The sequence below is a fragment of the Harpia harpyja genome, chromosome 7, assembly GCF_026419915.1.
Source record: "Harpia harpyja isolate bHarHar1 chromosome 7, bHarHar1 primary haplotype, whole genome shotgun sequence".
In the NCBI taxonomy this organism is placed as follows: Eukaryota; Metazoa; Chordata; class Aves; order Accipitriformes; family Accipitridae; genus Harpia; species Harpia harpyja.
The window spans coordinates 32,070,980-32,094,077 of NC_068946.1; positions in this window are offsets into that span (position 1 = coordinate 32,070,980).

Below are 23,098 nucleotides of genomic sequence, written 5' to 3' on the forward strand. Positions count from 1 at the left end.
TGTACAAAGGAGAAGAGGCCCCAGTATGAGCTGAGCATGGACTCTGAACCTTCTCTTCTATGTGTCATCTGAAATAGCTTGGTTCTGATGGGCTTCATGGGACAGGGTAAAGCGCTTTTCTTCAGGATGAGCTGTTGATGCTGTTAGATGAACTGTTAGATTAGTTGTCAGGAATTATCCTACTTTGGCAAGCTGTGCTTAGAAATATTATTTGTTGCAGGCTTTCTCTTGTTACAGTGTGTAGATCATATGATTAACACTTACATTCACTTCAGTGAATTCCACTATGCAAAGGTAATTATCACAGTGGTCATTTTATGTTTCATTAAACTTCCGATGTGTAAGAGTCCTCTGAAGAAGCATATTAGTATCATTTGTGTTTACCCGGCCCTGGATGGGAGGAATTCCCTTTAGGTTCAGCCAAAGAGTTGGGCTGCTTTATGGTGGTATTAGCCCTCTGCATCTCAGAGGTGCCTCTACTTGTGTGGAAGGCTGAACCAGCCACGCCATAATGTGCCATGTAAGCTAGCGTGGCCTCACGCCAGAGAAAGGTATTGTACATGAACTACCTCCCAACGCACCCAGGAAAGCCTTTCCTTGTATGCTACTCTGCCTAAAGAGCAGTACCTATCCTGTTGTACTGGACTGCTCGCTCAGTGATGAGCGGCGCCTTCCAAGATGTGCGGAGTGATCTGGGGATGGAGGTGCTCATCACCGCGCAGGCACAGGCTCCTGTAGGATAATCTGTTGGATTTAACAGTGACATTCAGGAGAGAAAGGCCTTTGTCTGAATGCAGGGCTTTCCTACAGATGGATCTGCACATGGGAGTTTCTCACCATGGCATGCTGAGAGCATGGAATTTTTCACATTGGGTTCTTGTGGTTTCACACCACGAGGTACGAGCCTAACATGGTTTGGGAAAAAATTCAGAACGGGAAACTGGTGGGTGGGTTTCATTAAATTAATCGGTGGTAAGACAGCCTCCTGCTCTGCAGCTCCCGCCATCTGGAACAGCCTTTCTTTATCTCTCTACCTCATTGACTCTCAATCTGATTTCAAATCTCACCTGAAATCATCTCTGTTCTCCTGTGCATTATACCCTGTAATTTTTCTTTCCTGTTATTATTTCTTATTTATCTCTAACGTGTTTTCAGATGGAGTGTAAGAGTTACCACACAACATTAAGTGACACAGCACTGTTATTCTGATCTGCATCAGGCCAAGCAGCAGCAGTGAGCATTTTTCCCACTAGAATATTAATAGATTTAAATTACCCAGATGCATGTCAATTGTGTCACTTAATATGTACATTTCAGTTGTTGTTTTAATGAATGATTTTGTGGGAGGCTTTTGTTACTTTTACTTGCAGTATCATCTCTTTCCTCAAGCAGTTGCCTTAAACAAATTAGAAACTATTCTGAGGGTTAAGCACTCCAAACACTACTGGATTTTTTGTGTCTCTTGTTTATAACGGTGTACTTCTACTACAATGAAAAATATCACTTTAGGTCATGCACATATCCCAAGATAGCATTAATCTGACAATTTAGGTTGCTCACACTGTAAAGCTTGTAGGCTTCAGCGCTCAATGTAAAGTTACCCTTACAAAGAGGGTTGAATGGTGTATGTGTTGATGATGATGGCACTTAACATGCTGCAGAACTTTTCAACCAGAACACATGGGAATTGGGGGTGGAGATGGGAAGAAGGTGAAAACAAGTATTCACATTGTGCCTCATAATAAATCAACTGTCTCACATTAAATCAGGGCATCTGTGGGAAGGCAGCTTCCTAATGGGCACTAAAACTGCAATAAACTTATCGTTCAAGTATTAAAAAAGCAAGGACCTGGATTACAGAACAGTTTGTTGCTGTCCAGATAGGCCAAATTCTGAATAGTGGTCATCTGAGTGCCTAACGGGCATCACTCTGATGGGGATTTGCTGTTACAAGTATGTGAAGGAGTCAGACCAGCAAGTTTATAGGGAGAAGTGACATTTTATTAAAGTGGTTGCCATCACTGAGAAAAAAAAAGACAAACTTTTGCGTGCATAAACCCTCCTTCTGGTCTGAAATAGAAGCTGTAAATGTTAAAGAGCAATAGCTTGTACCACCACCATGTTGTTTCTTTCTTGGGAGACTTATGGTCTCTCAAGAGACTGCCGGTGTAGAGCCCAGAGTGTAGAGATGACTCCATTGGACTCCCTTTCCCTGAATCACCGCTCTCCCTTCCCTATATGACAGGATATGATGATTTTCTGTAACTGTAACTTCATGGTAGGCAGTGAGTGTTCACCCCTGCCCTGTGTATTTCAGATCTGCCATACAGCTGAGCCATTCAGCTTGAGCTAAGGTCTTCCACCTTGGAAGCAAGGACAGAATTTAATGGCTTCTCTAATAACATCAATGATAATAAGATTTAGTTTAAAAGAAAGTGTGTGTGCAAACCCCACCTGGCTCCCTTGTCTCCCAGAGATAATGGTAACTTCTAGGAAGACCTTCTTTGAAAGCTTCAAGGTATATGAATTTATTACTAAAATGGGCTGTGAACTGATGTTAGGACATTCTGTTATTTCTGTATAAAGTAGTCTTTGTGCGAGACCTATGAATGTGTTTCCTAATCTGGGATTGTCCCAAGCAGTTCAGGACATGTGGTAGGGTAATGTGGAGTGGACTGAAATCACTGATCATAAACCATCTTGAAAAGAAAAATATGTGTGTTTACTGCCAGAGATTACTGAAAGTAAAAACCTGTTTTAAATCAAGAACTGGGGCCAGTTCAGTTCCTTAAACTAGCTTTGTTTTAGCCTGGAAGTTAGCACTGCTTTTAAATCTAAAGCATCAGATTTAGCCCTCTGTAAAAGCAAAGTAGCATAATAATTGAAGTATAATCTTGTTTATGTACTTTTTAAACATGGCTATCGACACTGTAGGATTATACCTTTTATGTCATATACTTATTTGCTGAATAAGTTCTTGTAACATGCTAATAGCATTTGGGGCCCAATCCTACCAGATTTACATATTCCCTGCTCTATGTGAGTTGATTCGAATCGGAATTGAGGGCTCTACCTTGCTAAGCTTCAGGGTCCATTTGCTACAATTTTCTTCTCTACTGTTCTCTTGAACCTTTTATCTGCAGAAGGTAAGAAAAGGACCTCAACAGACAGATGGTCACCTTTAAAGTGCAGTCATCTTGGATGATAGCTATTCTTTTAAAAATTTGCTGCCTGAACTCTTTAATTATTTCTAAGCATGTCATTTAGATCTCCTTATAGAAGCCAATGGATTTCTGAGAATATTGCACGCAAATCTGTTAATTAGCCTCCTGATCATCCCCGATCAAGGCAACATTGCAAGTTGTATTTTATGGAGCATTATTTTAGTAATGTTTTGTCATGGTTGGTCATTTCCTAATACTTAGAAGTGCTTCAGTCAATAACTGTGGGGATATGTCTGCTGTGAAGAGACATCTGTTTACTCAATAGATCTTTTTATTTAATTTTTAATAGAGCTTTTCTAATTTGGCTTGACCATTTGTTGTTAATGTATTTATAATGATTCCAGTAGCTATAAGTCATATCTAATGATTTTTTCTAAATCTATAAATATTATTTATTAAAAGATAAAAAGTCAATATTTCTTGTAGCAGCCATTACAAAAAAGTCAGGTGTTGCAAAATAAAATAAATATATTTCACGCCTGTACTGCAACAGATCAAAAAGATAAACCTAAAGAAGCACTTCTGATACCAATGGATTTATGTTATCTACCTACTCAAATAATGGAGAGTAGAATTTGGCCCTTACTGTACTCTGTTGCAGCACAGTTAAATTTCTGCACTCCATATTAAAAAACCCACTAGATTTTATCAGTTTGTAAAAAAAAAAAGAAAAAATCTATAAAAGTGAAGCTGATTTTATTGGTTTTATAAAACAACTTAAGATACAAGGAGCCAGATTCTGCTGTCTGCTAGCCTGCTGTAGTTCAGTGGTTAGATGAGTGGTCTATAAGAAGGTGTGGGATGAATTCTGCTGTCAATTACACATTTGTGCATTTGGAGTAAGTCTAAGAAAGTTAGTGCAATTTAAAACTGCAAATAAATATAGGCTCAAAATCAATTTCTTCACTTACCTGCCAAAATTGAGTTCAGGGTTCAACATACACAGCACTTTTTCCGTCTAAAGAATTCATAGCACTTTACAAAGGTGAATTAATATTACCCCCACTTAAAAAGCAGAGAGACTAAGACAGACAAGTGTGTTGGACAGAATCCATGGCAGACTGGGCTAGAGATTGAAGATGCTGGCTTTTCAGGTCCAGGGGATAGATTTGTTTCCTCACTCCCATACCTGAATTCTGAAGGAACGCTGTGAAGATTAGGAATACCCACCTATAATATGGGGGTGTTATCCTTTCTTTCTTAGCATGCTATTTTTTAACCAATTTTATACAAAAGGAGAATAAGTGCGTGCCTTATTCACCCACGTAATTTTCTGGTTTTGTAGATAATGTGCCCCGATAGTTATCCCCTAGGTGCTGAGCTCACAGCTTCTAGTTGGTCAGTGATGAACTACAGCCCAGTTTGGTAGTAGACTTAATTACTTGGCAGTATGCAGGTAAATTTAATTTTGCCCTGAGTGAACTTGTACTCTTGGGCCCTATTCTGTCAGCAGAACCAGCTAGGAAGCAGGCAGCTTGATGGAAGCCTATTTGCTGTGGACTGATGGAAAGTCCAACGGGGGCTGCTGTGTCTTGCTATGCGAGTCCCATAATTTCTCCCCAGGCTGTGGTCAGTCTCCTCTGAAAGCTGTCAGAAAAGGGCAATCTCACAGTGATTTTACCCTGTAGAGTACATTTACTTACATCAGACCGATTCTTAGGTGAAGACATCTCCATCCCGTGTGACATTTTGGTTGGTAAACCTGACTGAGACATTCCTCTCCCTTTTTAAAATTCCCAAACTGCTATCAGTGACTGAAGCATACCCTGGCCCCTCTAAACCACCGGTCTACATCGTTGTGCTAAGTACATCTATCAAGAGGTCAAACAGTAGTAAAGTATAAAGCACAGTTTTACAAGACGAGCAGTTCTTGTAGATAAGCATTACAGTTTCATATATCAATACCAATCCACATGTCGGCACGTAAGATCTTTTATTTTCAGTAACTTCACTTGATATTTTTCTGAATTAGTTAAGCTTTTTCAGTGGGGTGCTAATTTGATTATTCCCATATTAAAAAGGACAGCTGCAGAGATTATTTCAATTTATATTAAACAAAGCTGTAATGCAAACTGCATGGTTTCTGGCCATTGGTAGTTAGGCTGTAGAGCAACAACACAGGGATCTCCATAACAACATCTGAGTCATCATCCTCAGACAACTTACATGCAATAGAAAATGTCTTTTTTCCAATCAGGCTCATATATCAGCCTCAGCAAACCCCACCTGCCCTGACTCACAGTCACCTATTACCAACACGGATGGTCAGATAGCTTCAGCCATCACAGATAATCATTAACAAATATTTTTGTCAACTGATTGCTCAAGATTAGTTATACCACAGTGTCACCTCACTGCAAAGAACATACATGAATTCTTACAGGTTCAGGCAAATTCTGCAATCAGGTGACAACTCAGAAATACAGTAGTCTGCATTAGATAGTTGACTATCCAGGGGAAATAGAATTTGCCTTCTATTTTATTTTAATGCACACTAACAGATGCATTAGAAAATGTAGTCTAAGATCTAATCACCTTACACCTGGAAAAATAAAAACAGATAGCTGGTATTTCTGAAATTATACCAAAATAAATAAATAATAACAACAGCAACCACCCTAAGATGGATAGCCATCATTGCACTTGACCAATTGGTTAAGTCGTTCTTGCTTAATGTGTTCTACCAATGTATGAAACACAATAAGAACGAGGCACTGAACATGTCTGAGGACTGCTTTAGGCTGGTGGAGGAGCACTGAATGGTGACTAGCAGGTGATCTAGGAACAGATCTAGGCAGAGGTAAGGCAGAAGAGCAAGCAGGGCAGAAAGAGGGGAGAAGCTTGGGAGGGCCAGGAGGAGTAACAGCAGAGTCCGTGCCAGTGCAAGTTCTGCAAAAAGGGTTGAAAGAGGAACATTCCTTGGACGTTTTTATTAATTCGGCCATGCTCACATCCTTTTGCATTTTCTCCCTGTGATCATTTTTGCAGTTGATTTGCCCGGACATGAAGACAGCTGTATGTGCAGACCTTCATAGTAACTTCGTGATTCCCTCACACTAGAAGTCAGGGAAAGGATTAGCATTATAAGATACAGTGTTGCTAAAGCCAAATGCAGCTCAGCTTTTAGTTTCTTGCCAGTATTAATACCCAAATTGAAACATTCTTGAAAAATTGCTAAGTCATTGCAAGAGATAGATATGACTGTCTGGAATCTAACCAGCCTATGGAACAACCACAAACAGAGAAAAAGGTTTTGTTTGGGTTTGCTCAGCTAAAATGGGGAAGCAGAACATAACATACGGAAGGCAAGACACCAACCATAGTTCCTGGGGTGGAAATACTTGGTCAAAGTGGTGGGAAAGAGAAATTATTTCAGAAGAACTAAAACCACTCAGCAGATTTAATATTGACATCTGATGAGGGTGGTGATTTGAAGAATGCAAAAAGCACACTTTAAAAAATAACATAAAATAAAATAAAATAGCTCATTTGCAATACCATAAAAGTGAGGGGCAAGATAATATTCTGGGACACTTTTCGTGATCTTGATTTTTGCCTTTAAATTTGGCATAAACCAAAACACAATGGAAAATGGAGCATGGGCTTTTGTTACTTTGCTAAGGAAGTTATCTGATGTTATCTTTAGTAATCCTAGGAAAATCAAAGTCGATTTCATTTAGCTATTGTTTGTTGCAAGGTTTATGAAATAATATAATTCATCTTTAGACAATAACTAATTATTACTGATTACTAAGAAATAAGTCAACAAAGATATTTTCCTGTTTACATTCTTACCAGACTGTATCAAGACCATCTGTATTTTCAAGTCCTTTATCCCAAGGGATAAATAATTTGTGTTGTTCATTGAGTATACACATGCAAACATGTCATTTGGATTTGGTGCACGTTTACTAAGCCAGAGCTAGACAACTTAAATGGGAAAACAAGCATTAATAAATAGGAAGAAAAGCTGAAACATGCAGTCACAGCAGATAGACAAGTAAATACTTCAGTGAAATGATTCTGCAAAACTATTGTACTGATTGTACTGCATGAGTGTTTGTATTCGGAAACTGTTCTAGGTGTTACCGTTTCTATTTGCTGCTGATATTTTTGCAGATGTCCACCACAAGAGCATGTGGGTGTTTGTGCGCACATGTGCATGTGTGCATTCATGTGAGAGAACTGCTTTGCTTATAGCAGTCACAAATTGCCCAAGCTGCAGAATTCAAATCTGGATCTGGGAAGGGAATGAACAGCTATATAAACTGGACATTGAAAATTTTAGAGTGTGCTCATGCTTAGACTCAAAGCTGATGAATGGCAACATGCTTGCTTTCTATGCCCCCCACTGCCATCAGCAAAGCAGACTGGTCTCACTTCCATTTCTTTCAGTCTCTGCTCCTTCAGACACTGCTCTTTGCTGAACCTTTTGCCACAACTGGAAGGATTTTGTCCTTCCCAGCAGGCTGGGATTCTCAAACTCCGAGCTCATTTCCTCTCTGCCGCTGTTTTCACATCCCACCCTTGTGCCTTTGCTTTCACATATTGCTGGAATGATGGTGGTAGGGATGTAAGTACTTTCTAGTGCAGCTCTGGGGTTTTTTTTTTTCCTTCCTTTCCTTTCCCTGATTTTCCTGGCTTCAGAAACGGATGGCTCAGGAAAAGGCAAGGCGTGCTGGGGGACAGATGCGCGGGAAGAGAGGTTTCCTAGCAAAGGCAGGCAGAGCTACCAGGGGACAAGCCTTGCCCCACCTCGCACCAGGCAGGGGCTGCACCTTCCCTGAGCACACAGGACTCTCCCTGCTTCCCCTTAACCTTCGGAAATGACATCTTCATCCTGCAAGTCAGCAGAGTGCGCAGTCTTCACTCTACAAAAGACACTGAAAAATAATTTTCAAGCGATACACTGTTCCCTTTCCAAGAGTCAGAAGTGTGAGAGGCCACTGAAGGTTACTGAGCTTTCCTTTCATTTATTTTTGCTCTGTCTGTGGCTTTACTGTGATCTTTTATTTTATGGCTACATTTTAAATTTTTCAAAGTCTCCTAGCATAATAGGATCTGCCATCTTTTGGCACTACCCAGTACGAAATAGTAGTTAATAAACTGCTCTGACTGGACTGGAGACTGTCTATACACATGCCTTTGTATATGACAGCCCCCCCGTGCCCATGGGGATGCAATCATGGCTCTCTAGGAGCCAGCAGAAATGACTTCTTTGTATCTGCTGATCTTTGGTTTGATGACAGCGTTCGTCTGTTTAATGAAATCACAGTGTCTGTGAAGCTGAGATAGGAAATAGCTAAGTATGTCTTTTCACCTTCGTAGAGCCCAAAATACAAGAACTATTCTTAAGTTGAGCCTTATGTGAGCTGCATTGTATTAAAAACACAGCTAATTCAAAATGGAGTGAAATACCCTTTTTAGCTGGTGGAGCAATATGGCTCAGTTGAGTAAAAACCCTTGGAGGGCTAGTGGGAGATTATGTGTCCTGAAGAAGTAACAGGCGGGCTAGTGGGAGATTATGTGTCCTGAAGAAGTAACAGGCTTCCTTGTGGCAGTGAGAGCTAGTGTGCTGATCACTGCAAAGGCTTGATTAATGGAGTGATTAAAGCAGCAGAGGGTTAGTGCTCTGGCAGCTGGGCTATAGGAAATGGGCATGGAAACTACTGGGAGAGGGGAAATACACAGCTCCAGAATCACAGGGCTGACTTGCCCTAGCAAACACTTTGATGTTGGAGGTGGGGAAGGATGAAACACATCAGGCAAAAAGAAAAAAAAAAAAAAACCCTCCCACCTCCCCTTTCCCCCCCTTCCCAGCCTTATGCTTACAAGGGAAAGCCCGTGACTTTTGGCTCACTTAGCAGAAGGCAATAAAGCTTCCTATTACGAGGCTTCCTCTGATGTATCGTAACTGGTCTCAGGCTCCAGAAATCTGACCCCTTGGAACAAAACTTACAGTAGATGCTAATAGAGTTTCTAGCCCAGCAGTGCTACACACAACGCCCTGCATGGGCCCAGAAAAACTTCTAATTCGGTCACATCCTTTATTCTTCAGCTTTCCAGCTCCCTGGCCTGTTTCTTTTTCCTAGGTTACTCCACTTTTAAAGAGAGGTGAGCCAAACTCAGACTATTCGTGGTCAACGAATTAATTCCCCCATAGCTACAGGCTGAGCGCCAATTTCTTTCTTTGGGTCCTTTGCAATGGCAACAAATCTATGTGTGGTTGTTTGAGTTGGTCCCATTAAAGATAAGGATCACCTGCAGAGCTGGAACCTGCATCTGGAGTCAAAATTCCCAAGGCTCAAAGGGTTTAATCAGATGTCTGGGAATGGAGCCCTCCTTCTTCGCCTTAGACATCTGATCTAAACCAACTTCAAACTTGTAACTCCTTTCAGATTAACCTCAGCTGCGAGAGGCCTGGGGATTCACATTCTTGGCTTACTAGTATGACTTCTCCATGCCTCACATCACCACAGTTGATGAGAAATACTTTCTTTATTAACTTTCAGCTCCTGTCTCATGCATGAAGGTTAATAGCCAAGAATATCCTTAGGGAAGGTACCTTGTATTTAATATATGAAGACCAGGATAAGGCATGAAAAGGGGAATAAAGTTCCCCATCAGTCCACTAGAGGGTAGCTCCCCTCAGATCATAGCTGAAAGCCTTCAGCCCAGCCCCAGACACAGCCTGCCCAGCTCGCCTGCGCTTCGCTTGGCGTGACAGAGCAGTATTAACAGCCTTTCTCACCTCCTGTTACCCTCAGTGAGCTCCAATTTCTAATTTAATAACCACAACAAAAACATCAACATTCTATAATGACTATCCTAGACAAAGATAGGAAAATTGGCACCCAAGAACGGTATGCATCTGAAATGGTTAGACCTTTAAACAATAGACAAATGGCCACTAAACAATGGCATTTTAACACATAACCTGAATTAACGAGTTTAAGTCCCCTAATTTTATATCTCTGGTATAATATTTAGTGATATTTGTGGGCTACAAACATTGATATGAAGCGGCTAGTTCATGTGCATTATGTGGGAAGCATCTACATTATATATAATGCATAAAGAAATCTACACAGCCTTCAGCATGCCAGCTGTTTCTGTTTATGACACTGAGTTATTCATGAAATCCAGGAAGACATTTTGTAGTAAAGTACGCTACCTGCTTGCTTTTCAACTGCTGGAGCTGTCTGTCCAGCTAGCTAAGTAATTAAGGGAGTGATGTGAAATTAAATATCACATTTCAATCCACCTTTTCCCTTCATCAATTCTTTCTTGTAAGAGGGGCCAGAAACTAGAGGAAAATATGACTCACAGGGGCTGTTTAGGTGTTACTATCGTATGTACAGAAGGTAAAGAGAATGATAATATGCCTTTCCTGTCTGTAATAGTGTTCACTGCAGCAAACCTTCCTGCTTGTTACAGTAGAGCAAATGGGGTGTTTAATTTGGGATGCAGTGTAGTCTGGAGTCAAGGTGCAGCAGTTTTATTACAGAATACAATTTTATTGCAGGCTGAAGATTTAAATTCCACCATACATACATACATACATACATAGCTGGAAGTTCTGCTTTGCAACTACAAGCTAATACACAGGCACAGAGTTCTTATATGTTAAACAGGCTCTCTGATTTTTTAGTTTGAAGGAACCCAGGAATTATGACATGTTTCTGCATTTTCTAATGCACTGAGAAACCTTGTTAAATGCAGTCTCCTCCAGCCATCAAGAAAAGAAAGCATACGCACACATTGAAAAGGAGCAAGTGCTATTTTTCATTTCCTCTTTAGATTTTTGACAGTACTCGCAATGTCTCTGGTTCATGACCCCCAGAAAGAAGCTTTTGGGGTTGGAAAATATTTTCTTTGTTTAGCTTTTTCCTAGCAAGCAGCAGCACACCCCGCCCCGCTTCCCACAGAAAGGTGTTTAGATCCTGTAATCACTTCTCCTTTATTTAGTCTAAATCTTAAGACAGAAGTCTTTCAATAGAATGATTTTCTGGCAAGGACACAATATGATGTATATATTTGGAAATCAAATTATTTAGAATTATGACCATGTCATCAAAATAAGCCATTTTGAAATGCACTGCTAGCTCTCCAAACAGATTGTATGGGAAAAATTGGATAACACTTGGCTTGAGCGCTTAAAAGTCAGTAAAATCAAAACACTAGGGACCGTTTCATTTCATTTTCGTCAAAATAGAAGCCCACCTCCACCCGCGGGGGGGGCGGGGAGGGGCTGCAGGCGGCGGGTACCCGCCGGGAGGGGGAGGGGGAGGGGGAGGGGGAGGGGGAGGGGGAGGGGGAGGGGGAGGGAGGGGGAGGGGGAGGCCGAGCCCCGCCCCGCCCCGCCCCGCCGCGCGCCCGCCGCCAGGTGGTGCCCGCAGTTTAAGGACAGCTGTCCGCTCCCTCTTCTCCCAGAGATTCAGGGAGATAAATAACATCCGAGCAGGAATCCTGGCGCAGACAGGATATTTAACACCCGGAGATCAAAAAACGTAAAGCTTTTACCTATCCCGGTACAATAAACTTGGCTTTAAGAGCCTTGTTATCCCTAGATTTAATAGCTTAGCCTTTTTTTTTTTTCTATTTACAACCCTTGCAAACCAAAGAGAGAAAAATAATATTGTTGTGTAGACCATAAATACTGTTGCTGTGGATGTATTTTATCCGGGGGGGGCGGGGAACTACACATAGCTTCTCAACGGCTAGCATATTTGTGTATCATCCGTGGTTACCGGCACGCTGCGAAGCTGCTTTCCGTAACGCGCTACAGGAGCTGAGTACCTGGGTGAAAGGAAATTATTTCTTCCCAGGCAAAAGAGGATGCTCATCCTGCTGTGGGTAATCACAGGCAATTTCCATTTCGTTAGCATTTTCCTAACCCTCTTTTGTGGTGCTTTTTGATACCGAGCTAGTGGTAGCCCAAGGTCACTGCCTGCTTTGGCTGCTATTTTGCCGGCAACATATTTACACTGAAGTGTGGGATAAACTGTTTGTATCCAACTATTACAAAAAAAATAGGCTGAACACATCTCTTATGAAAGAGAGATACTGACAGTCCAGACATTAACTCCTGTATTCGCATGTGCACATAGCTTTAGAATGAGCTAACGCCTAGATCTTGCCAATGACCTCAACCTTGATCTGGAGGGACCATTTATTCATGAGCAAAACATTCATTCTCCATACAAACTGGTCCTGCAACTACTGCCTGTGTGACATTTGGTCCTCTATTAATAAACACACAAGACACAAAATTACTGTGATTTTGTCCTCTTACCATTTGGGGTTGTATGTCATGCACGCAGCACCGTGGCTACTCCTGAGGAACTTTAAATTAGAAATCAGCGTTTAGTGGCTTTGTAGATCTCGCAGAGGAATTATGGGCAGTCCTGAGGCGACCAAGGGCTATGAAAGCACAGAGAGACAGGCACAAAGGCAAGCACCGGCAAGGGAAGCCAGCCTTTTTTTAGCCGGGGCGAGGGCATTTTTCATGACCGTGCAACGAGTGTATTGCAGGTCCCTGTTCATCAAAATCATAGGAACCACCATTTTGCAGTCCACATGCAACAGCGATAAAATGGTGGTTCAGAAGGGCTGGCACACCCGACTCAGCACCGGAGTTCCTCTGCTCACTCAACAGCCCAGCTCTTTTTTTAATTATTATGAAATGGCAGTAGATTTTAGATTAGGAATGAGACAGGAAATGAGGGGAAAATCCTGTGTGCATCTGGAAAACACACAGGGTAAAAATTAACCTTGAAGCTCAAAGAAAACAACATATGTATACATGTGAAAGCAGTCTCCATATGAATTTTCTAGTAACTCTAAGGTGTATCTTCATCTTAGAACTTGTAACTTTAGGAAGATTTAACACAATACGTGCTGTTGTGATGCTGCAGAAGCCAATGAAGTTTTTTAAAAAATAAAACCATATAGCAGAAATAATTACATTCAACTCTGAGCAGAAATTAGCCTGGCACTGCAAATGATGAACCTTGTTTTATAAGAAAGGGACTTTTTAATATGATGATTTGGCAATTTGGAGGGATGGTTATTTTCATTTTAACAGGCCTCTGCTTAGTGTATGTCCCCTTGGGGATGTAATGAAGGTTAACAACTTACACATGGGGAGAAGGGATTTTAGTGATTAGGGAAATTGCAGGCTCCAGTTTATGTGAGCGTGTATGTGACACAGAGAGAGAGAGAGAGAGAGAGATTCCTCCCCATTTCAGATGCTGCTGCACAAAATGTCTGTAAATGTGAAACATTTCTGGGGAAAACCCATATGTAATATAGATAGCAGTCCACCAGGGGCTGAACTGAATGGCAAATACTGGCCTCTGGACTCTTCACTGGTGTCAAATCAGCTGTCAAAGCAGAGAGGGATAGGTCACTTCCAACAGTGCATCAGCATTGTCTATCTTACCAAAAGTCTTGCCTTGACAAAACAATGTAGATCACGTATTGGGCTCAAGCAGTCTTGACTGGCAACCCGGAGAGGCAGAACTTAACCTCTGTCTTGTCTCTAATCCAGTAACGGTTTTGCATCAAACTTCCTATGTACTCCATGCAAACTGAATTCAGAGCTCAGAAGAGACTCCAGCTGAATTTTCCACTGTAATGTTTCACTTTATAAGATTTGTTATTAAATTACTTTATAATTGATTTGGTATTAAAGAGCAAATCAGAACTCTGCTTTCAACCAAAACCAGCTGTCCACTTACATTTCTGTGCATTCTTGACCCAGTGTGACAATTACCAGGGGAAAAACATCCCTTTACAATATTGAATGCAGTCCTGCGCCTGGACATTCAACAATAATCATTGGCCTATATAACTTAAACAAGAGCAGTTTGTTAGCCTAATAAATCCAAGATTTGGGCTGAGAAATAAAGGTGCTGTCAATAACCCTTTAGCCAGATAATAGAAAGGGGATTATGTGATTATTCTGTCAAAAAATTAGGCTTCATGCTTTTAATTGGCATCATATCCTGTCATGAGCCTGTAGGGTTTAAATCACAGTCCACCATGTTAGAGTGAGAAGGAAACCTAATAGTAAATCCTTTCATCCCAGAGGCTGTAGGGTTTTTATGTGAAGTCCTAATTTTTGTTAAAATACTTCCAAAGAAAGACAACAGGAAACAGTAAACATGGCAACACCACAAATATACTTTTCTGATGCACTATTTCTGTCAGCGTTCAAAGAATAAGTTGTACAGGCTGGAAAGGAAACTGCTGTATCATTAAAAAACCAAGCAGGCTCAAACAGCCACCCTTTTGTAAAATGGCCCCCCTCCCCACCGTCCCTCATAAATCTTGCTTCAAACTGGGCTAAAGCCATGGATTGACTTTGCCTCTTGCAGTAATGGCTTGAAACTGCTGTGCATCACAGTTCGGCGTTCAAAGGGAATCAGGAGTATTTAAAAACAACTTCTGGTGCAGGATGCAATTATTACTGACAGCCAGATGTCTGCTCTGTCTGGTACAGCAAGCCTAGAAGAGATTGCAAATGGTCTTGAGACCTTTGGATCTAAACAGCGCGTCCAAGTGAGTGATACACAGATAAACAACAATACCACAAATCACTGACACCAAGCCGAGGGCTTGCTAGTACTGATAAAGATTTTAGATGTCGGGAAGTGGCTGATCCTTCCACCCTCCCCTCTCTTATTTTTTACTGTGCCAAAAACAAAGTATGTTAGTGGAAAAGGGCTCAGCCCACAAAGTGTGTTTATGTATCCACTGCCAGAAGTTTATCTTGTGAGGAAAGTCCTGTAAGTAATTGTTTAGTTTACAAAGGTTAACCAGACTGTAGTGAAAGATATTTGGTATTTTGATTAACTGATATGTCTGGAACATTTGCAGCAAGTGCTATAATACGGGGTGTTCCCCCCAGGTGTATGACCTACTGAAAACATTTTTAAATGGACCAACACTAAAAACGGACCCTCTTCTCCCCACGGTCTGAATTTATTATTATGCATAAGAGGCACTGCTTTGATGTCAAAGTATGTTTCTTATAGTATTTGTAGGAATTTTTAGAGATCTCTCTCTTCACAGAGCATCCTACTTTGTGTATCTTTTGTGAGGCATGTACACAGACCTACTGACTTAGTGAGGACAGGCTTACATGGGAGTACACTGAAAATTGTACAAAGCTTTTGGGAAATCAGCAGAAACCACTTATCTTCATATCCTTTACTAATATTCCTTATGAGACCAACCAACTCAAAGGCTTTAGAAGTAACTGAAAAGCTTGCATTGATCTTCCATGCGCAGTGGATCAGGCCCTACCTGGCTCTGGTGACATTTTTAAAAGAATGTGCTGTTAAACTGACATGCGTTCACCGTATCACAATGTTAGCCTACAAGGAAATGGTTGAAGAGTGATTGGACAGTAACAACTTGAAGCAGTGCAGACATGCAAATAAAGTGAACAAAACATAAAATAATTTTTCAGACACTTTAAAAATAAGTATTATATTTGATTGCCTTTACGATCACCTTCTTCCTGTGATATTGTTACTGTCTTTTTAAAATACCTGATGTCTGATAAAAACTTTATCTGCTTTGAATTATCTTGTGTTTTGTAACGGGGTTTTGTAAAACTTATAAAAAAAAAGAGTAGAAGCTGTCCAGAAGACATCTTTTTCTTACATCCCAGTGAGAAAATTCACTGCATCACTTTATCACAGGTCTTCAGTGTGTCACAAAGACAGGTCTATGCAATATCATTAGAATGAAAGATAAGGGACTCCATAATACAAAGATGTCATCAGTGATGGGAAAATTCAAATTTTGAAAGAGGACCCCATTCCAAATATCAAGCTTGAAGGATTTAGTATCTTGAAACATTTTTCAGGTTGGTTCAATGTCATTGTGATAAAAAGGATGTCACTTAAATCACAGTAACCTGATGTGCAAAGTTGTCCTGCCGGATGAATTGCCAAAACTTTTCTTCGCAGAAGACTCATTTCAACTAGTCTAAAAACTGACCAGACCCTTGCCTGTTCCTTGAGCCAAACTTACTTTATGGACTTTACGGTAAAGGATGATCAAAACCTTTCCTTGTAGCCTCCATTCCCCCATTGGCTCTCTACCCCTCCTGTTTGACTCCCATTCCCACAACAGGCACTGCTTGTTTGGACATCACTATTTGGGACCCTACTGCAGTTGACCTGTTCAACACATACTGCTGTAAACTGTTCACTTTACGGGCAATAATTTTGCAAAAAAAATTATTGTTCTTACCCCTCGGGCATGAGAGGCTTGAGCTAAGATGTGTGAACAATCTGAGAAACTAGAAACGCAGTTTTTCACTGAAGTTTCTGTAAAAGGTAGGGGTACACCTTGGCCACATTCACACAGCAGAAGTGGCAATTTGCCCTGCGAAGGAGCCGCAGCAGCAAGGCTGGGCAGTGCAGCACCAGCTCAGGCACTGTTGCAGTACAGCACAGGCTGCGGTGCAGACATGCCCTAGCACACCTTCAAGCCAAGAGAAAAGGCCCCAAGCTTATGCTACTCACCAAGAAACTGCTGCATTAGTAGTAGTGTTAAAGCATTGCAAACCACATCTTTTTTAAGTGTGAGTGAAGGTAAAGGCTCTAGAATTCCCCAAGGAAAATAAAGAGTTGCCAAGAGTATGGGTGTGAGAGGAAAGGCTGTCAGGTTTGAATCTTTTGTGAAAAGCCAGATCACACAGAGGGAGGGACCTGAGGTCTAGTGATGGCCATATTTTGGCCAGCATTGAAGTCTGGGGAATAATTCATGAGAGGCTCAAGAAAGCCTCTGGAGTCTTCTTTAAATCAAACTAGCACATGAAGAAGTGCTGAGGTTTAAGCATTCTGGCTGCTTCTTCAAGTTAGTCATTTTAATAACCTTTGAATGGTCACATAGCCCAAATCCATTTTGATGTGTTGAATTTTATATTGTTTGTAATAATTTTTAAAGCTAATGATTACTGTGTAATATTATGTATGGGACTTTTCTTGGAGACAGTCTTTATTTACATGAGAAACCTTTAAAGAGCTACTGCCAGTGTAACATACTCATTGTTACAGCATTTCTAACTGGTATTTTAAGATCCTGGTAATTCTCATCGATATGGGAGATATAAATATCTCCTCACCCTTGCCCCAGAGTGCATCAGGAAAGCAAAGCACCCAGATCAAGAGGGGGAAAAAAGCCTACAAGTAGTATCAGCCCTCCCTCTCCCCTGCAAACCATCCCAGCAGTGTGGCTGGGCCTGTGTAAGGAGAGAGGGAGAAGCAACATGCTCTGAGAGACTAGGGCGGGCTGCAGACAGCCTCCATAATGCTCCCTTAATGGCAGAATTTGGGTCAAAAAGATGATGCTTGAAACTTCCCTGTCCCCAGCCACCCAAAGGATAACAGAGCTGCCTCTCCAGCCCAGGGCAAAATGGAGAGCAGAGCCATTTGCCCAGGCTTCCCTGTGCACCAGCTCCTGTGCAGGGGCTGCTCCAGAAAGCCCCAGCTCCCTGACACCTGCACCGTGCTGGGCCACATGTGACACCCCAGCCTAATCCCTCCACCGAGGCTGCTCCTGGCACCCACTTGCCGTGAGACCTGTGTCTTATGTATCCTCCCCGCAGAGGCTCGTTCCCCGCCACGCCACGTTTTGCACAGGAAGGTGCGGGCAGTTTGCTGTAGGAGATTTTGTGCTGCCTTACCTACTGTGCTTAAGGGCTACACTGGTAACCTGAGGAGTATGAACTCATCTTCCTCCTATGCCATTCAAATCTGTGAAACCTTGGAGATACCATTTAAACTCACAAGAATATTTTAGGCAGATTCCGTTAGAACAGAGCACCAAGTGGGATTTCCCTAGGGACGTAAATACCTTCAAGATGAGTGCCTCAGTTTCTCCTCTGGAAAATGGTTGTAAAGATAATTCTGTACCCAGCAAGGAGCTGTCCTGCGGTAGTAACCAGAGCAGCACTTGGGCAGCCAGAGACTTCCCAGTGGCTCTTGCCATGTTTGTTACTCATGCCAGTGCCTCACATGCTGAAGGCACAGGGCAGGTTCGGGGGTGTTAAATAGCAAAACAGCCCCTAATCTGGGGCTAATGTTCAGCAGGATGAGTACGGCAGTTTGGTAGGACTTTCCAATATAAAGTGGGAAGTTCTCCACTTGGGTTTGCTGTTTATAATTCCTCCGGCTAAGAATTGCACCTCAGGTTCCTTGTAGCTATTCTGAGGCGGTCTGAGGCGGTCATGTTAGACTCTGTTTCTGTATTACTATGGTTACCATTAATAAAGTTGTCTCCATAAGTTACCAGGAAACAGACAGTAAAGAAATGTTAATGTTTTCTTGAGAACTAGTAATGAGAGAGAGAGATATGTAGTGCAAATAAAGGAAAAGAAAAATGAGACTAAGCCAAAATAATAAAGAACATGAAATGATTCTGTAACTACCACTCAGCTTAAGAACTTAAATGACATTGCATTATAAATGATAACTATGTTCCTAAGCAAGAAAGCAAATCCCAAGCTCTGTCTTGAGAACTGTAAATGCTATCCCTTTCTGGTCTCAGCCATAAAACCCATAGTCTGGAGCTACTGCTTACTCCCCGAGAAGGGTTTCTGGGCTTTCAAAACTACCACACTCATCAGAGGAATTTGGGAGCCAGTTTGTACTTCAGATTAGAGTTCAGAAAGTAAATCCAAGGACATGGGTAGTATTGAGTTAGATAGGAGTTTCATTGATTGAATAATCTATAGCTGCAGAAAGTACAGCTATTTTTCTACCGAGTTTCACTTATCTGACTTTCTTCTGCGGAAAGCTTTTATGGGGTACATCTATCAGTTTGGACACAGAGGCGCAATGCTCATCGGCTTATGTCCATTAAACTATAATGAAACTACAATGCAGGTAGCATTTCACTATCTTATTTTTATATACCTTAAGTTTATATCATTATCTTCATGTACTGCCATTCTTTCATACATCTGCAGCATACTAATCTCTGTAGCAGATGACTACATGGGAAAGAAAAGGCCAGAGTTTTCACAGGAATGTGTGTTTTCCTCAATTCGATGACCTAGTCAGGAGCTCCGGCCTCGCTCCCAAGCCACAACCCCTGCCAAACTTCAGGAATTTTAATAAAAATGCATGAGACAGGTTAATTAAACCTTGCTGTTATTTTCTGTCTTCCCTTGAGCTCCCTGGAGTGCCCTCACTGGAAGACCTATCTTGGAAGACCCCATCACCTAGGCATTAGGCACTCATTTGGGAGGTGGCAGATGTGAACTCCAGTCCATGCTTGAATTTACAGAGAAGGGATTGTCTTATGGTCTCCTGAATACCAGGGGAGTATATTAATATCTAATCTATAGGAACCAGGCCTTCTTTCTCAAGTAATTGTAACCAAGCCCCTGGAAATGTTTTCATTGCTTTGAGGGACCCATATTTTTTGTTACATTTTCTCCTGATTTGTGAAATGCCAGCTTTCAACAAGCAAATGATTTGCTAACCAAAAAATAAAAATAACAAACAGCCCTGAAAAAGTACCTATTGCTTGTTTTGCCAGCAGTTTTGCAAAAAAAGAAAGTTAACTGATTGAAGTCCCTTTAATAGATTTCAGAAGGAAGTCTACTTGACTTTGCGGCTTCATCATCAACCTTAACTTTGTTTTCAGAAATTTGAATGGGATTTAGCTGCACAAATCCCACTCTAATCCATAGGAGTTGCATGGCTAAAACCCAAATGGCTCTCACAGAACATCTTGTCTTCTTAAATTAAAGACTTCTGGATTGATTTTCATAATTTATGGGTTTCATAGTTGTTTTATGAAAAAGGCTGTTGGCACGTTGCATGTAAATATGTGTATGATAAATTGTTAAACTACTATTATTCGTTCCATCAGTCTATAGCATACCATAGTCCAGCTTTGTGCTTTTGATAGTACAACGTCATTACAAAGCTCATAGGTGACTGCCTATTAATAACTAATTAATCACGACTGCACTTTTAGTCTCATTGTGGACAATGGCACAGGTTCCACTGACTGGAATAGGTGTAGGATTTGGCCCATTAATTATGTATGTATTAATTATGTACCTTCTCATTTTCACCAGAGCATCAGTGGATTTGGCAATGTGCTGTATGCTGAGAGTATGCTGCATTTCACTAGTGCGCCTGCTCGATGGCCTATCAAAGAGAGTAACCGGCTCATAAACAGGGGTTATGTGTAAATACAGAGTATCCACAGATTTCCTCCTGGACCCACGTTCCCCATGTCTCTAATAGCATCTTCTGGCCATCCTCGGTGGAGGGGAATGTCCCTCCCCACATAAGTGCCCTGACAGTGCCAGTTGGGGTCTGAGGGACCTTTCGCAGGGCTGCCATTTGTGCATGCTGGGGACAGAGCTGTCCCTAGTCATGCTGTTCCCTTAAATTATTCCACCAAGGTTGTCCCCTTTCAGCCAGGACAATCTTGCCAGCCTTGCACACTTCACCTAGGTGCCAGCCCCGGTCCAGTCACTGAATCCTGCCTCTCTGTTTCTGTTTCCATGGTGGTGGGAATGGCATACTTGCTTCCTCAGGCCTTTTCTGGTGTTCCAGGAAAAAAGTGAAGCCCCCAGGAAGGGGTTAAATTAGTTAGATGCTTCATTGATTAAATAATCTGTGGCATGTTTACATATTTATACTCAAGGCATTTCTAAGTTTGCTCTTTCTCTGAAAAGAACAATAGCAAACGCTGCTCTTCCGAGGTTAACAGTTTCCAGTCCATCACTTCTTTCACCACATCATTTCATCCTGCAGGTTTCCAGTTTGATGGCTGTTAAAGGTTTAAGAAGTTTAAATTGACCTTGACCTGCAAACATATGATTTACAGTAGATTATATTGTTCTGGAAAAACAAAACTTCTGTCCTGAAGCTAAACTGCATTTAATGATTTGTATGACTTCTCCTGGGCCAGGTTCTCGTGTATTTACTAACACTGTACGTTATTTTAAGTCCTCCGGAAGCCCCACTGATTTTGGAGGCACTCTTCCAAGGTGAGGCAGATTCACAATATGGATAAATACACCAACATGTGGTCCACTAATATATTGTCATGATTTCAAAGATAAATTCTTTGATCACTTCTAACCTTGTCTTCAGGTCTGTTTGTAAAGTCCTTGCAAATTACTCACATATAGTTTAAAAATACACAGATAGTACCTGTTTTCTTTAAAAGAAATCCCTATTGGCAGTATCACGAGATGCCTTGGAATACACTACGTATGTTTGTGCTGGAAGAAAAAAGTCCTCCTTCTACTCTGGAAATTGTGAAACACATTCTAGCTGCAGACTTTAAGGGGGCAGGTTTTAAATCACAGTGAATTAAACACTTAATTGTAAAATGATGAAAGAATATCTTCCTGGTGTCCCCATGAAGCTTGAAAGTTTGCAACAATGTGTGTTAAAGAGACAAGCCTGGCATCGAAGTGTTCCTGGTATCATTGCTGCCTTTTATCTTTTTTGGCATGCTCTTTAGGAAACAGCAGAGAAAGAAAAATATGAAATTGAACACAGCAAATTTAATTATAAAACAAAGCCACCCACCTTGCTTTCGGGGTCAGGAAGTATAATCGCCTCCTTTTGACGCAAGAATGAGTTTAACAACATATGTTAAATGAACAATTATTTAAAATAAAAGGAAATGACCTTAAAAGCAGCTGCAGTATCTCAGGCTATAGCACCGACAGCAGCGCAGGAAAACAGCCCATTGTGGAACGAAGGCACACACACAAACGAGAGCGCGCCCGCAGCCCTACCCCTTGCAAAGACAAAAGCAAAAAGCAATCATTTCAGAGAGCACTGTAAAGTATCTTGCTTACTTTTGATTTCACCAGCTTGTTCTGCCTCTGACTTTTTATTTATGTTTGTTTGTTTTGGTCTTTCTTTTTCCTATTTATTTACTTGCTGGCTGCAAGACCAAATCCTAACGCCCGAAGCCACCGTGTGCTGCACAATGGCATGATGACACTGGGTGTTTGCCAGTACATTGTATTTTAATGAACGTCGCAAGCAGTGGAAACACCAGAGCAAGAACACCGGTGCTAGATGCACACCTAAGAAGAATAAAAAGAAAAGAGTTTTTTGCAGCAGAAGAAATCCATTTTTTCTGGAAAGCACCCGGAGCCACGTGACCAAGCCCGGCGCCTTTCGGACAGCGCAGAACCAGCCTGCAATGGGGAAGAAATTAAGCAGGTCTGCCTCCTCCTCGCACACGCTTTTGAGCCTGTCGACGCGTTGCCTGTCCGTATCCCTCACAGCGCATCTGTAGAGCCATTAAATTGGATAATCCCTCTGGCCTTTGATACATTTCTGGACATGATTATTTCATTACTCGCAGTATATCAGTAGGATCATAATAAAAAGGACTTCTGACAACCTGCCAAGAGTTTTGTGGCCTTGTAAACACAAAAGTGCTCTAATAAAATTTTATTAAGTGTTAAAAAGTCATAAAAAGTGAAATAACATAAACTACAAAATTTACTGTCCTCAGCAAATGCTGAAAATATCGTCCATAGTAAAATTAAATTAGCATGTAATAGACAGCGCGGCAGTGTGGAGTGGGTTTAAAAGAGGATCCAGGAAAAAAACAAGGGGGGGGGGGGAGAAGAAAGATTGCACTTGAACTAAATATGGGTCACGGGGGTTTAGTTTATGGCGATCCTCGCGTTTTACTGGCGGGCGGGCGGGGATGAACGCGCGGGCGGGCTGCGGGCGGGCGGGCCCGGGGCGCGGCGGGAGCGCGGCGGGAGCGCGGCGGGAGCGCGGCGGGAGCGCGGCGGGAGCGCGGCGGGAGCGCGGCGGGAGCGCGGCGGGAGCGCGGCGGGAGCGCGG